This window comes from Semicossyphus pulcher, unplaced genomic scaffold (assembly GCF_022749685.1).
Source record: "Semicossyphus pulcher isolate SPU_LCO1_2020_fin unplaced genomic scaffold, fSemPul1.0.p SCAF_21, whole genome shotgun sequence".
Classification (NCBI taxonomy): domain Eukaryota; kingdom Metazoa; phylum Chordata; class Actinopteri; order Labriformes; family Labridae; genus Semicossyphus; species Semicossyphus pulcher.
This window is the reverse complement of record NW_027211695.1, coordinates 14,070,199-14,085,156: the sequence shown is the minus strand read 5'-3', so window position 1 is coordinate 14,085,156 and position 14,958 is coordinate 14,070,199.

The window sequence follows — 14,958 nt, the reverse complement described above, 5'->3', positions numbered from 1 at the left end:
GTGCATGCCCGCTGAAAGTGTTTTTAAAAACATAACATTTTACATAAAAGATAAAATAATCCTTTATTGATCCCCGGGGGGGGGGGGAATTCTGGGGTTACAGCAGTACCAAGACAAAATAGCAAGTCACTGACTACAGTTTAAAAAAATAAGAATAGATAGATATATAAAAAATACGAGGGATGTAAAAATACAAGGTTTATACAACTGTTATAAAAGTAGGAGTAAGTGACCGGATAAAGTGACAGTTGTGGGATAAAGTGACATGGTATGCAGGATGAGGTGATACAGTATTGGTATGAGCTCTAAGGACTATGACATGGTACAATATAAGGTGCAGTATGAAGTAGAATAATGGTAAAAATATTATTATAAAATATAAGCAGCAATTAAATCCAATATAATGTGGTGTGTCTTATTTGTCCGAGTGAGTGTAACATTTGACATTGATTTGAGGACGCTGGGTCACACGACGTGATTGTGTAGTGACGCTATGACGCATCGATGCTATGACGATGCTATATTGAAAAAAAACTGAATGTTTCTATGAATAGATGAAAAAAATGTGACTTATACATTGAATTTTACTGTATTTGTTTTGTGTTGAAGCAACTTTAAAGGTTAAATCAGTCTCCTCACTTAAAATGAGTCGACACAGGAGAGTTTGAAGTTGAGGTAAACTACTTCACTAAGTTCATCTTAGTTTATTGATAAGTTCAAAACACTCATTTTAAGTTCAACACACTGAATGGAATGGGTTCTGTTTACTTTAATTTATGTAAGTTACCGTAACAATAAATAAGAGTTCCTGAAATGGTTTGAGTTGAACTAACTCATCAGGTTTTACAGTGTACTGGAGACATTAAGTGCTCTCAAATAACGCATGTTCATTCTGAATACAGAATCGTTTCATGACCCGACACAGTTAAGTTCTTTTACTTACTTTCCTCAGGGTGATCGGTTTCCTAATCGTTGTGTAAGTAAACTTAACTCGTTAGAATTTACAGTGCATGTGAAGGGGAAGTGTTTGTCCGCTCTCACCATCAGCTCTCAAAGCTCCTGATTCAAGAGACCTGATTGGTCAGTAGGTGGTGTTTAGTTCAGGTTGATCTCTTATCTCAAACCTAGTACAGATAGTCCTGTAGCTCTCATTGAAGAACCAGTGATATGCACTCGTACCTAATATCAAACAGACTTAGCTGCTAGCTTGTGAACATCTACCTGCTATGAAACAAGTTATTTCACTCAGAAGTTGGTGGAGACCAAAACACTTAAAAGAGGAGTTAAATTTGGAGAAAACATCACCCAAAGCGAAATCTGTGAATGTCTTCATGAGGGGAAAGAATGCATATCTAGTGTTTGTAGTTTGTTCTTTGCTGCTTTAAAGCTGTAAAACAAAACTCCTATATCAGCAGAACGATCAACACCTCCAAACAAAAGTAGTATATTACACTCTGACTCTGAGGCTTAAGTGAAAACGTCGTGTTTTATAGCTTCTTTTAGATCTCTGCTGCAAGTTAAAAACAATTCCGTCAAAGTGTGCTGCACATTTTGTATCCTTCCATAACTAAAAAGAAAATATAAACACATCTCAAAGAATTGCAGGAGCAAAAGGTGAACCTCCTTTATGTCGGGAACAAGATTATTTTATTAAAACTTTGGCACACGAGCATAAAAAGCAGGACACGCTTTGAAAATGACACCGCGATCGTGTGTAGAAATGCTCCTATTGAACAGTAAAAGATGCTAATCAGGAAAAGATCTTAGCGTAATGAGAAAAAGATATCAATACGATGTTTGCTCTGTGATGAAAGCGGCGTGTTTCTGTGTTGAGCCTTGCCCTGCTGCTGAACTGTGGGTCTGTGCGTGATTATGAGAAGAGAGAAGAATGTGGTTCACTAACAACACGAGCCCCGAGGACGCTGCCTTCCCAGGCTGTAAAACACATTCTGGTGCTGTTCACACACACACACACACACACACACACACACACACACACACACATGCAAACACACACACACACACACACAGCATCACTGAGACGGACGCCCTGCTGGTTTCAAACTCAACAGCTGTCGGGGTGTGAAACCTGATAAAAGCCGAAGAGACTAAAGCGTCGGGCCAGCAGAGGGATCGTCCAACTTTTGATAATAAGGTGATACTTTACTGATCCAGCAGAGGTCAAAGGTCAGAGTTAAGCTGTGGAGCAGCACCCCTGGAGCTGGAAGAGATTTAGTGTCTTGCCCACTTATGCATCACTAATCAATACGTTTTTTATATGAACAATAAATCAAAACTAACTAAAGTGCGGAGCTGCAAATTGACTATATGTTTTTAGTCTTGTCTCACTGATCAACCTTATTTCCAGCTGCACTTACCTGCAGTAACCTTCTCAGCACCAAACAGCAGACAAAGTTAGCAACTAGCGAGGGAAGAACGTTTCTGAAATGCCTCACATTTTTCCAGAAGTTGGTGGAGACCAAAACGGAGATAAAAGGAGAGTGAAAATTTGTATTATATTATTAATCAGCCATAATATTATGACCACTGACAGGTCAATGAAAAACATTGGTTCTCTCGTCAGTGGGTGGGATATGTTACGCAGCAAGTGAACAGTTTGTCCTTGAAGTTGATGAGCTGGAAGCAGGAAAAATAGGCAAGCGTGAGGTTGTGAGCGACTTACACAAGGGCCAAACTGTGATGGCTCGACGACTGGGTCAGAGCATCTCTAAAACTGCAGCTCTTGTGAGGTGTTCCCCGTCTGCAGTGGTCGGCCCCAAAAGTGGTCCAAGGAAGGAAAACCAGTGAACCGGCGACAGGATGCACTATGGGAAGAAGGCGAGCCGGCGGAGGCAGTGTGATGCTTTGGGTGATGTTCTTGGGTGCTGCCATTCATGTGGATGTTCCTTTGACACGTACCACCTACCTGAACATTGTTGCGGATCAAGTTCATGGAGACGGTATTCCCTAATGGCAGTGGCCTCTCTCAGCAGGATAATGCGCCCTGCCACACTGCAGGCGTGGAATGGTTTGAGGAAAACAACGACGAGTTCAAGGTGTTCAAGGTATCCAATTGAGCGTCTGTGGGATGTGCTGGACAAACAAGTCTGATCCGTGGTTGCCCCACCTCGCAACGTACAGGACTTAAAGGATCTGCTGCTAACGTCTTGGTGCCAGATACCTCAGCACACCTTCAGAGGTCTAGTGGAGTCCACGCCTCGTCGGGTCAGGGCTGTCTTGGCGGCAAAAGGGGGACCTACACAATATTAGGCAGGTGGTTATCTGCTGCTAGCTCTTTTGTCTTGATAAGATCATTATCACTCATTTGGTTTGGAGTTTTTCCGCCCCTTACCGACCCAAACATTTCAATACTGCTTTACATGAAGTCCAATTTTGTGGCACTGATTCAGTTTTTCTGACTTTTCTGACGTTTGATCTAGTTTTTTAATGTTGTCAGTACATGGATGAACTACTTCTAGTGCTATTTAGACAATTACATTTACATAATCTAATCATATGTGTATTCAACATATGATTAGATAATGTAAATGTACACCCTAATGAAAACAACTGATATTTATACCTGTATTATGAAGTAAAAGAATCAAACAGACTAACCTGTATGTATCAAGCTTTGCTTTGACCAACGCATTAAAATAAACCAGGGCCATAATTTAGCACGTTATAAGTAAAAATGTGAGAATCCTTTAACGGCTGTGATCTCTGCTCTTTATGAACACACCTGCCACTTTAGGAGCCATTAAAGTCTTAAGAGCAGAACATAACATCATAGTCCTTAAGCCTAATGATCCATAAATATGACTGACTTTTATCACTTTGTCAATATGTGAACGGATGCAAAGAGTTGAATATTTTTTTATCGCATTATTGGAAGTGACACGCCATAAACAAGTCATATAAAAGCCTGTCTCCTAAAACATGTTTTAAGATCCATCTCGGTTTATATCTGATGACGCCATGCGACGAGAGAGCATGTGTCACCTCGGGTGCCGCAGGGCAGTAACGACCCACACAGACTGAATTTATCAACCAGGACTGAACACAGGCTAAGTGGAGAGTCGGGGTCAGCTCCCGAGTCTGAGAGCGGACTTTTATTATTCACTATTTGATATTTATGAGAGAGATTGATCGCGCTGAAAGAGCCGGGGAGCTCGTTGGTGTAATTTACAGCTCATCAGAGGTCAGCGGAGTCACCAGTACATAATGACATCATACAGATAGCATGGACAGTCAAGTACATCTACAGTACAAAGAGAAGCTTCCATCCATCCATCCAACATCCATCCCTAGCAACGTTTTCCAGCTCCTCCTGGAGATCCTGTGCCGGACGGGATATATCATCCCTGTAGCAAGCTCTGGGTCTGCGCCGGGGTCTCCTCCCAGTTGGACCGGAAAACTCCAGGGAGGCGCCCAGGAGGCATCCTAACCAGATGCACCTCAACTGGCTCCTTTTGATGCAAAGGAGTAGCAGCTCTACTCCGAGCTCCCTCCGCATGTCCTACCTGCGGAGGAACCTCATTTCGGCCGCTTGTATCTCATTCTTCCGGTCGCTCCCCAAAGCTTGTGACCACAGGTGAGGGTATGAACGCAGAAGACTGAGAAATCAGCATTGCCTTCAGGCTCAGCTCCCTCTTCACCACGACAATCCTATACAGCACCCGCATCACTGCTGCTGAAGATGTAGAACTGATATGGAATTCTGCGTCCCCTATATGCATAACATAAAGTCCATTGTCTGCCATGGACAATGGTCTGTTTCTATTATCTACGCTCCCTTGATGTTTTTGGATTAAAATTACAGCTGAATTAAAAGGTAAAGGTATTTTTAAACCCAGGCCCAATTATTTGAAATAATTTGGTGCATAAATCGCGTAAACTTACAGATGGAAACAGGCTGTAATGGCTGCAACGTAACGATCAAAGTATGTCCACTAAAACTGCTTGTTCTTGCCACTGACTGGCGCACCAAACTCCACTGACAAAAATTGCAATTTTACCTTGCAGAATATGGGAGCTGCTGGCCTTCTGCTTTATAATGCATGCATAATCAATTTATGTTATTAAATACAACAAATGTTCTGCTCAGAAACTATTTTAATGATCGCACATAGCTGTATTCCAACAGTAAATTTAGCGTACTAAACTAATAAGTGAGACAACCATAGTTGCAATAGTATTGTTAGGATTGGAATAGCAATTTCTAACTGCCATTGTCTAGAAATATCATACATATTGACTTAGATATAATGATACAGACTTTTAATAACTGAATTTAAGAAGACAGACACCATCAGTCTGGATCACTCTAGAAAAACAGGTTGATCAGACGTGTGGACAGAGAATGGATCGAGCTGTCAGCCTCTCCAAACAGACTCTTCTCCCTCTTCCTCTCTATCATTAGAGAACACACCAGCGTCTCCAAACACACACACACACACACTGCAGGGGGCTTGATATACGAGGGTTGCGGTCATGTGCTTGGCTCGCGGTCGCCGCCGGTGGCGATTGAATCACGGACCGCAATGATGTCATATCTGTCTGGCTTGATACTGTGTGTGTGTGTGTGTGTGTGTGTGTGTGTGTATGTGTGTTTGTTTTAAAGTTATAAAAACCGACTGACCTCACTTTTACAGTAAATCTCTCCCATTTTCTTTTCGGTGTCTCTATTTTTCACCCTTAAGATGAGACCTGATGCCACATGTGCAATTACTGGCAGTGAACTCAGCCTGCGGGGCTGATATATGGACAATTACCCAGGATTACCTCGGCTAGCATTACTGAGGGCTCTACAAGAGGCGTCGTCATATTTAATAATGGAAATCATGATGTGCAGTCATGATTTAAATGAGGGTTTTAGGAAGAATTAATGGAAAGACCAATAATTATAACCTCCCTTTTATTAATTGGCACAATTTGTAACCAGTCAGGACACATCGTTCGATACACTGTGGTCATGTGATGTCTGATACGTCACATGAACTTGTTTTTCACCAACCATGCTGGATGAATCACGTCGTGAGGTTGGAGAAGATTATGATCGGGCATATGCGACTGCATACAAGTCACTGCAACAACCCGAACAATTTCCATTAGAAGTAAAAGACTGCAAATTCAGAAATGATGCACTGACGGTAAATGTGCTGCAAAAGGCCGAAACAAATGTTTAAACAGCAAATTTGCAACACACAACAAAAAAAACCACACAAAGCCAGAAAACAATTGCAACATTGCAAATCCAGTCATCACAGTGGAAGAGCTCCAGGCCTGTAAGGGGCGCTTAGTGGAACAGCTTTAATATTGACAGGAGAGAGAGGGAGACGAGGCACTTGGTAGAGTATACATAACAATGCGAACATTTTGCATTCAGGGGCTGAACCCTTCGACGGACATAATTGAAGGTCGATTTCATCACAGCGGTGCGTCGAAGGATTTCGAAGGCTCCTTCAGATGCGCCCGACATGCGCGTCCTCCTTTTCCTGGGCCACGAAGGATCCATCGGGTGCATCCTCTGCGGCACAACGTATCCTGAGATTCATTGCGCGCAAATTCAGACGAGATGGCGAAACCTTTAACATGGCGAGGAATAAATGTAAAAGTTTTTGGTTTCAACTCAATCAAACAGCTACAGATACAAATGTTAACAAAACAAAGGGGGGCCTTGAAACTAATTATTTTTTAAATAATGGGTTATTATTGTTTTTTAAATAATGGGTTAAAGTAGTAAATGCTACCGTTTCGCTGCAGGCAATGGCTCAGAGCGGTACAGAATCTGAAATACGACGAGAATATACCGGTGGATCATCTAAAAAATCTTCAGGTCTGCAGTCTACATTTCAAACCTGACGATTTTGAACGAGACATGACATCGGAGGCGGGCGTCCTAGATTGAGGAAGTGTACTTGAGCGAGCTCCCTGGCCTTCGCCAGATGACGCATTTAACGTAGTCTGGCGGAGGTTTTCCAGGGCCCATTGGAGAAGCGGATAGCATCCTCCAAAGGCACAGAGCAACCAAACGTGGTTCCAGTCGCTAGACTACAGGAGCCGCGTTTGGTAGCGCAAGGCTAACAGCGGAACAGCGGGTGACGCAAACAGGAGATCCTCTGTAGACCAGACCATCTCATTTCAGTTCAGCCTTGGCTACACAGGCTACGAATGACTCATCCTCCATAGACGGCATCCTTCGAAGGCTGCAGCCACTGAATTTAGACACAGCTACAGGTAGTCTTGTTGACCAATCAGCAAGAGTCAGTTATGTTAACTTGACACGGCAGCTCACAGCCGGTCTGAAAGGACTCCAAAGGCTGGGTAGTATCGACTTTTTGTGGAACAAGAGCCAAAGCTGAAATGTGGTTCCTGCAGTCCTCTGAATATGTCCTGTAAGATATCTTACTACACTTACTTGCTCGTTACTTTGCAATGCAACTTTATCCTGGGTTGCACCAACATTAGGATTCTCTTTTTAATCCCAGAGATACTTCACTGTCAGTCCATCTTTCAGCAGTCTGTTTGCCCTCATCAGTCCGTCCTTAAATATCTTCCTGCAGGTGGTCCACCTGTTATTGTCCTCCCCAGGTGTCTAAATAGGAAGATGCTGAAAGACGTGGCAGATTCCTCGAGGGATGAGGGCTTGTTATAGATATTCAGAGACAGATGCACACACCGATAGATGTCATGGAGGCCATTAGCAGGTATTAGAGTCAGGTGCACTGCTTCATTATCATCACAGTCCTCCAGCTTTAATCAGGGCGTCACTCATCCCTGGCACTCATCCTTTTCTTTCTGTCATCCCTCTTTCATTTCTCCCTCCCGTCGGTTTGCCTTCTATGTGACTGTTCGGCGGTATATCAGCTTGAGGATGACAAGAACAAGTCCAGTAAGTTAATTCACGTCTGTCTTGCCTTTACTTTCACTGGGTGTCATCCATCTCTCTGCACCTTCGTTTTAACAACTCATCGATTGTCAGAAGAGTAATTTGTTCCTTTTTGAAACTCCTGATCTCTTTGCTTTATGATCCAGCACACAGTGAGCACACACAGACATCATTGCCTTCCTTGTCAGAGCGATTGAACTTTCACATTAATGTCTTTCAGCGACTTGAACTTTTGTCTGCCATTTGGCACACGTGTCAAACTGTTATTTCTGGTTTGTGAGCACAATGAAAGCTCAGTGAAGGCTGTTATCTACATCTTTATCCCTCCACTGTATCTCTCTCCATCTAGTTTGGCCTCTGGTCGAACATCTAGGGGAGCAGAGCCCACAGATAAATCAGTTTCCATGCTTGTTTAAAGCTGATTTGAATCTTGATAGAATATAAATAATAGAATGCAGCAGTGAAGAGTTCCTATTGAAGCAGTTTGTTCCCCAAATCACTACCTTTAGTCCTGATCTTGAGAGTTGTGTAATTTAAGACACTCACTGGCTCACTCAAAACGACCTGCTGAAGCTCAAACCGAGCATCAGACTGGGGAAGAAAGGTGATTTAAGTGACTTTGAACGTGGCATGGTTGTTGGTGCCGGACCGGCTGGTCTGAGTATTTCAGAAACTGTTGGTCTACTGGGATTTTCACGCACAACCACCTCTAGGGTTTACAGAGAATGGTCCAAAAAAAGAGTAAGGCCTCCACTGTCACCACATCTCAATCCAGTAGAGCGCCTTTGGGCGTCATGGATGTGCAGCCGGCAAACCAGCAGAATCTGTGTGATGCTGTCACGTCAATATGGACCAAAATCTCTGGGAATGTTTCCAGCACCTTGTTGAATCAATGCCACAAAGACTTAAGGCAGTTCTGAAGGCAGACGGGGGTCCAACCCGGTACTAGCAAGGTTGGTTCCCTTTGTCATGTTGCTTATCTTATATCTTCGTAATTTCGTACCTGCTGTAGTTCTTCTTCTTCTTCTTGCTACCTTTTTTCGGTTGCATTTCTTCTTGTGTTTGGTTTTGCACACGGCACAACATGCACCTACCCTTATATGGTGTTCAAGGGGCGTTACCTATGCGAATTACAAAAGGTCAACCATGCCCCTCCAGTTTGAGATCACTGTTGCTGCATGAGGCCCAATATCTTCTTCTTTAAATTTCCTGTGTTTCTTTGGTGTTCATAGACATCTTTGGAGCATCTCTCGTGCATAAACACAACTTTACATTTTATTTCTTAGTCTTAACTCCCCTCATTACACATCATAGAAATGTACAAAGCAACATAAGAGCGACAAAATAAGTAGATTAGTCTCACTAACATGATATCTCTTATAAGAGAAAGAATTAAATGTTCTTTCTAAACAGATTTTGTGAATCTTTACTGTGCTCAGCCACTGGAGGTCGTGTTGTCACCTTCTAAGCTGCCACTCATTCCATCCTTCTCTGCCATCCTGTATCTCTCCATCCGTCCTCTTGGGTCAGATGCTGGTCTGTCTGTCGTCCCCTCGCCGCCTCTCCTCTTTTCCACTCCATTCCTCCCCTCTCACTCTCCGAGCAGAGATGCTTTGTTGTGGTTTTTGGTGTTTCGGTGGAGTTATTCCTCCTTACCCCCCGAGCCTTGGCAAATGACGGCATGAGCCCATGGTAACTCCTCAGCACTAACCACAAACATGCACACCCCCACCCCCCATTACTTTTCTGAGTATGTGTAAGTAAGTGTGTGTGTGTTTTCTCTCTGACGTCTATGGAAAAGAGTTCTCTCTGTAGTTGTTTCTTTCCCTGTTGATGCTGTGGGGTCATATGTGCGAGACAGAGAGAGAGAGCATGAACAGCATGTAGCAGCCGGAGATTTGAGCCTGTCTGACTTTAGAGTGACAGTTGAATGACCGACTTTACTTTCCACATATCTCCTCACTTGCTAGAGTTCATGTAATTATAGCTTTGTCAAACACCCAGAATTTATCCACAGCTGAGCACACTTGATGCCAACCCAGAAATCACCTGTCAATCAAGCAGCATGCTGCGACTTTCCTAAAACACACCACGTCCTCTGTAAGAAGAACAAAAACAGGAAAACATCACCTCGAATCTTTTGGTTCTGCGAGTCTTGGGAATGTATTTGAGTGCACACAAAAATACAAAAAAACTGACCGTGTGTGGACACTCATTTCTGGTCATTTAAAACATTTACCTTCACACACGCAGATTCAGCCAGTACCGAGTGTGACCCCGTGCCCGTACCATGTACATGTCACAGGAATGCCTTGTAGCCGAGGTGCTGAGAGCTCATTTGTGACTTTGTAAGTTGAGCGTGTGTGTGTGTGTTGTAAAGGTGTCGAAAGATCAGTCACAGGGTCCAACTGCTCCCTCGCACTAAACAATACCAGCTGAGGTTCTAGGGGCACATAACATCTACACACACACAAGCTTCCGCACGTGTGACACATTAAAAAGTTATACACTTAACAGATTAGAGTAAAACAGGAAGTTCATGGTTATCTTGATTGGGGATAAAAACATTGTATACTCATTAGAAATTTCATAGTGACTAAAATCATCAAGTCATTTAAAATCAGTTAAATGTAAACAGAAACAGATAAGATGCTAAAAGAGTGTTTCATGGTTTACTCTGTCTTACTTTACTTTATTGTTGAAATTAAGATGTAGCGATGTTTATCTGTAATCTACTAAGTGATATGAGCTAGATTGTCTGGGATCGATTGCTTTTGTCTCCGCCCACGCACCTGGGAGATCCGCTGTGTTTTCCTCGCTCTACTAAACGCTATTGTTGAGGAAACATCACTGAATCACTCTGGTGATTATTTCTGCCCTTTTCAGGTATGTTTATGGTCATAAACAGAGCTAACATGTCGGTAGCATCTTGCTAACAAGTAGAGAGTTTCAAAACGGCGTTATTGTGATGTTTGGGCAAGTTAAGTTTTGTGAACAGCAGAAGTTAGCTTGTTAGCGAGCCCCTGCTCCATGCAACAGGATAACTGGTAAAAGGTAGCTGTGCAGAGGGTAGCCATCAATCCGCTCACAGATATACATGTATAAAATAAGCTGTACTGTTTTCTGTGTGTTTTGATTGATGCACGTTTCTGAGTTTGGCGAGGATTTAAGCTTTAACTGTTTTATGTGTGAGTTAAGTGATTTATTACAGTTAAATACTTCCTACCTTTACCTCTACTCGTTGTATACTGTAAAAATGTTGTAAATGTGTATTTTTGTAAAATGTTAAATTTATATAAATGTGTTTACTCACTCTACTAAACACACTTGTTGTATCACACGTACAGTAATACTCCCGTCTTTGGCATTCATAACATACACTCGTGTCATGCTTATCTGCCAACATAAAAATACAGTCTGCATTAAACAAAGTGTAAAGTCTGCCTGTTTCTATAAGGTGGCAAATGCATTATTCATGATATACAAAATAAACAAATGACGATTTCGTTACATCACGTCTGCTGACTGTCCCAAAATCTTATCATCATTGCACATTCTAAGAACATTTGGACAATGTTTTGTAAAGTTGTGAAGTTATGTAAAATTATACATCCCAATCCCCAATAACAACTTTTTCACCTATGAACGTATAAAATTAAGTCAAAAAATGCTCTGAGGCAGGAAGTCAAACAATCCTGGGTCTACTTTTGTTTGATGCTCTAGAATTAAGGTGTTCCTGCAGGATGATGGACAGATAATATTTTGTTTTACAGCACACCAAAGGAGGTTTATTTTAATCCTTAAATACTCAAATATTCTCGACAGTTTCTACGACCCAAAATGGTATTTAGTTGTTACCAGTGTTCCAACAGGCGTGTAAAAGTGGTCAGTTAGAGGGCTGTTTTCTCAGAGTGGTCAAGGATGTAAATAAGGTCAGGTTCAGGTCAGGTTGAGGGTAAAGGTCAGCCATGTGGTGGTTAATACTAAGGTGATGATTAGAGTTAAAGAGAGGGTAAAAGTTTAAGGTAGGTCATGTTGTGGTGAGGTCATAGGAGTGTGTGTGGGTGGGTGTATTATATGACATAATTTGTTTGTCCACAGGACTACTATTTGTGTGTGTGTGTGTGTGTGTGTGTGTGTGTGTGTGTGTGTGTGTGCATGTCTGTGTGTGGAAGCGCCACCAACCTCGCTCAGCCCGTAAATCTGACAGAACATTTGTTTGGCCTCTGAACCATGATCACCCCTCAGAGTCCCCTCTCTCTCTCTCTCTCTCTCTGTGTGTGGAGACATTTCACGAGGCCTGCTTAAGCCATCACTGAAGAAGAGTAGAAGTAGTTACAGAAAAAGAAGGGAGAAGCTATCCAGAAAAAAAAGGGAATTTAAGAAAATCAAGGGATAGAGGAGGGGAAAAACCCCAAATGATGAAATGAAAGGAGGGTGATAATATTTCATAAGGAAGCCGCGTTTGTAAGGTTAAGCTTGGTTTGACCCAAAGTTACAGAATTCCTCTATTTGCCATTTTTGATTGCATTTCCTGAGGTGCACCAGCAGAACTATGGAAAAACTACTGGCCCGATTTCCATGAAACTTGGTGGAAGGGTGTAGAAAGGGCCAAGGAAGAACCCATTAAATTTTGGAGAGGATCCGGATCCTACTCACGAACAAGCAATAAAAGTTGCTCCAACTCGCTTACTATTGGCCTTGTGGAGGTCTGTGCTCTCTGACTGCCCTTCCAGGTTCTACATAAGTATATTGCCAATTCCTTGACTTTTATCTTCTGATGAAAGCATTAAGTTTAACCAATATTAACTAATACAGACATAAAAAAGTACTTTGAGTTCACTTGTGTCTAAGCTTCATTCTGTGGAACATATTTTCCATCTTCAAACATTTCAGGCAGAACGGAGCAGGAGCCAGATAATTTCAGAATTCATCTTGGTTGTAACCTCAAAGGGGGAGGTCCAAGTAACTACATGCTATGGCAAAGGCAGTGCTCTTGCTTGTGGCTTGAAAAAGGCTGAGGATATTTAATGTCAACATTAGGAGATTGAGGATTCTCGAGAAGAACATTACTGCTTGATTTTACAAGGCTAACGGCTTGCTAGTGTCTCTTTTTTTTTTTTAAAGATTTTTTTTGGGGCTTTATGCCTTTATTAGATAGGACAGATGAAGTGAGACAGGAAATGTGGGGAGTAGTGAGTGGGGGTTGACACCAAATGGATCGGCAGGCCAGGAGTTAAGCCAGCGATCAGTGCGTCGAGGACTGTAGCCTCTGCATATTGGGCGCCTGCTCTACCAACTGAGCTAAACCAGCGCCCCTTGCTAGTGTCTCTTATAGGCTGTAATGCTCATTTTAAAGAAACACAAACTTTAGAAGGGTAAAAAGTAGATAAAACGTTGGATAGTCTGAAATTTTCTACCAGTACTGTCATGAGATGAGCTACTTTCCCCACCAAACTGCATTGAAATGCATCTATCCTTTTAAATGCATCAAACCTACCAATGTCAACCCGCTGGTGACCCTAGAAGAAATGTCAGGAGACCAGAATCAGTAAGATTCATTACCTGAGGAAGATGAATGACTGTACCAAAATGTGTCCCAATCCATCATGTAAATGTTGAGATATTTCACCGCATACCTGAAACTCTGGACCAGCTTATAGCACTCGAAGTTGTAATGTTTACCAGGTTAACCATTTTAGTTTAGCATGCTTACTTTTGCTTATGCCTTGCTAGATTATAATTAATTATAATTTTTTTTGACATCCATTCTGTACTGATTACAGTTACATCAATTACATAAATTCTACATGTCAACGTATGTTGAAGCTAAAGACAAAGTCAGGAAGTCCCCAAAGTCAGCAGGATTCATTCAAGTCCAAAGAAATCGTCTACCGAATGTCTTTGTAATCCAACCAATGTCCAATCCAAACGACCAATTGTCCAGATATTATAGTCTGGAACAAAGTGACTAAGGCCCATTTTAGATAATTTAGAGGGGGAAAAAAGGGGGGCTTCAATACCATAACCCTGAATTCTTGGTTATTCCACTCACAACTTGATATATCCAACTTGTGTCGAGGAGTCAAAAGTGGGCTTGGCCAACAGTGAGATTCTCAAATTAAGTTCAGGTGACATGTTTTGCATTGATCCCATTTCTTTGGGTTAACCAGGTTGATTGTAACGTTCCTTTTTCACAATATTTTAAATGTTCACAAATCCTCATTGGTTTGGCTGACAGTTGAATGGACGTAGAGTATAAAGCTTAAGCGTCCAGTCTTCCCCCAAGCTCTTTCTTTCCTCCGTCCCTCTTTCCCTCTGGTGATCGTCCATAGCTCAGTAATGACCATGACTCCCACAGCAAAAACACTCTACCCTGCACTCTTCACCCCCAGGCTTTTAGGCGGAGAAACGAAGAGAAATTGCGAAGCAGTCCATGATGGGAGGAAAGTATGTGGAAGGAAATGAGAAAAGGAAAGTGCAAGACAAAGGGAACGTCAGAGGCATTTTTCCTGTGCACTCTTCACCTCCAGGATTGGTGGGGTGAAAAGGGCAGCGAGTAAGAGCTAAAGAGGGATAAGAATTAGAAAGAGTTGTTGAAGACAAGTGGTAAAGGGGGATTAAAAAGGTAATGTAAAGATATGAAGGGAGAGGGAAGTGAAAAAATATGAGAAGGGCAGAGTTGGAGGGAAAAGGAATGGGTAGAAGACTTCTTGAAATAAGGATGAACAGTTATGGGAGGAATTTAACGAGCATGTTGGGGTCTCAATAGAAACAGGGGGCCCTCTTTGGAGAGAGACAGACCGTATATTTGTGTGTGTTAAACACATTGACCCTAAGCTTCCCATCTAGAGGAGGTGATGAGGAAAAACAAAGAGAAGAGGGCGGCTGGGAATAACAGATGACAAGATGAAATAAACGTAGAGGGAATTAAGTCATTTTAATGAATGTAATTTAGCGTTGATTGATGGCCATTCTTCATCGAAAGTACAGCAAGGATGTTTTTGTTTGGAATAAATGACCGGAAATAGTGGAAGAGAAGGTAAAACAACAGACTTTTGCTTTAA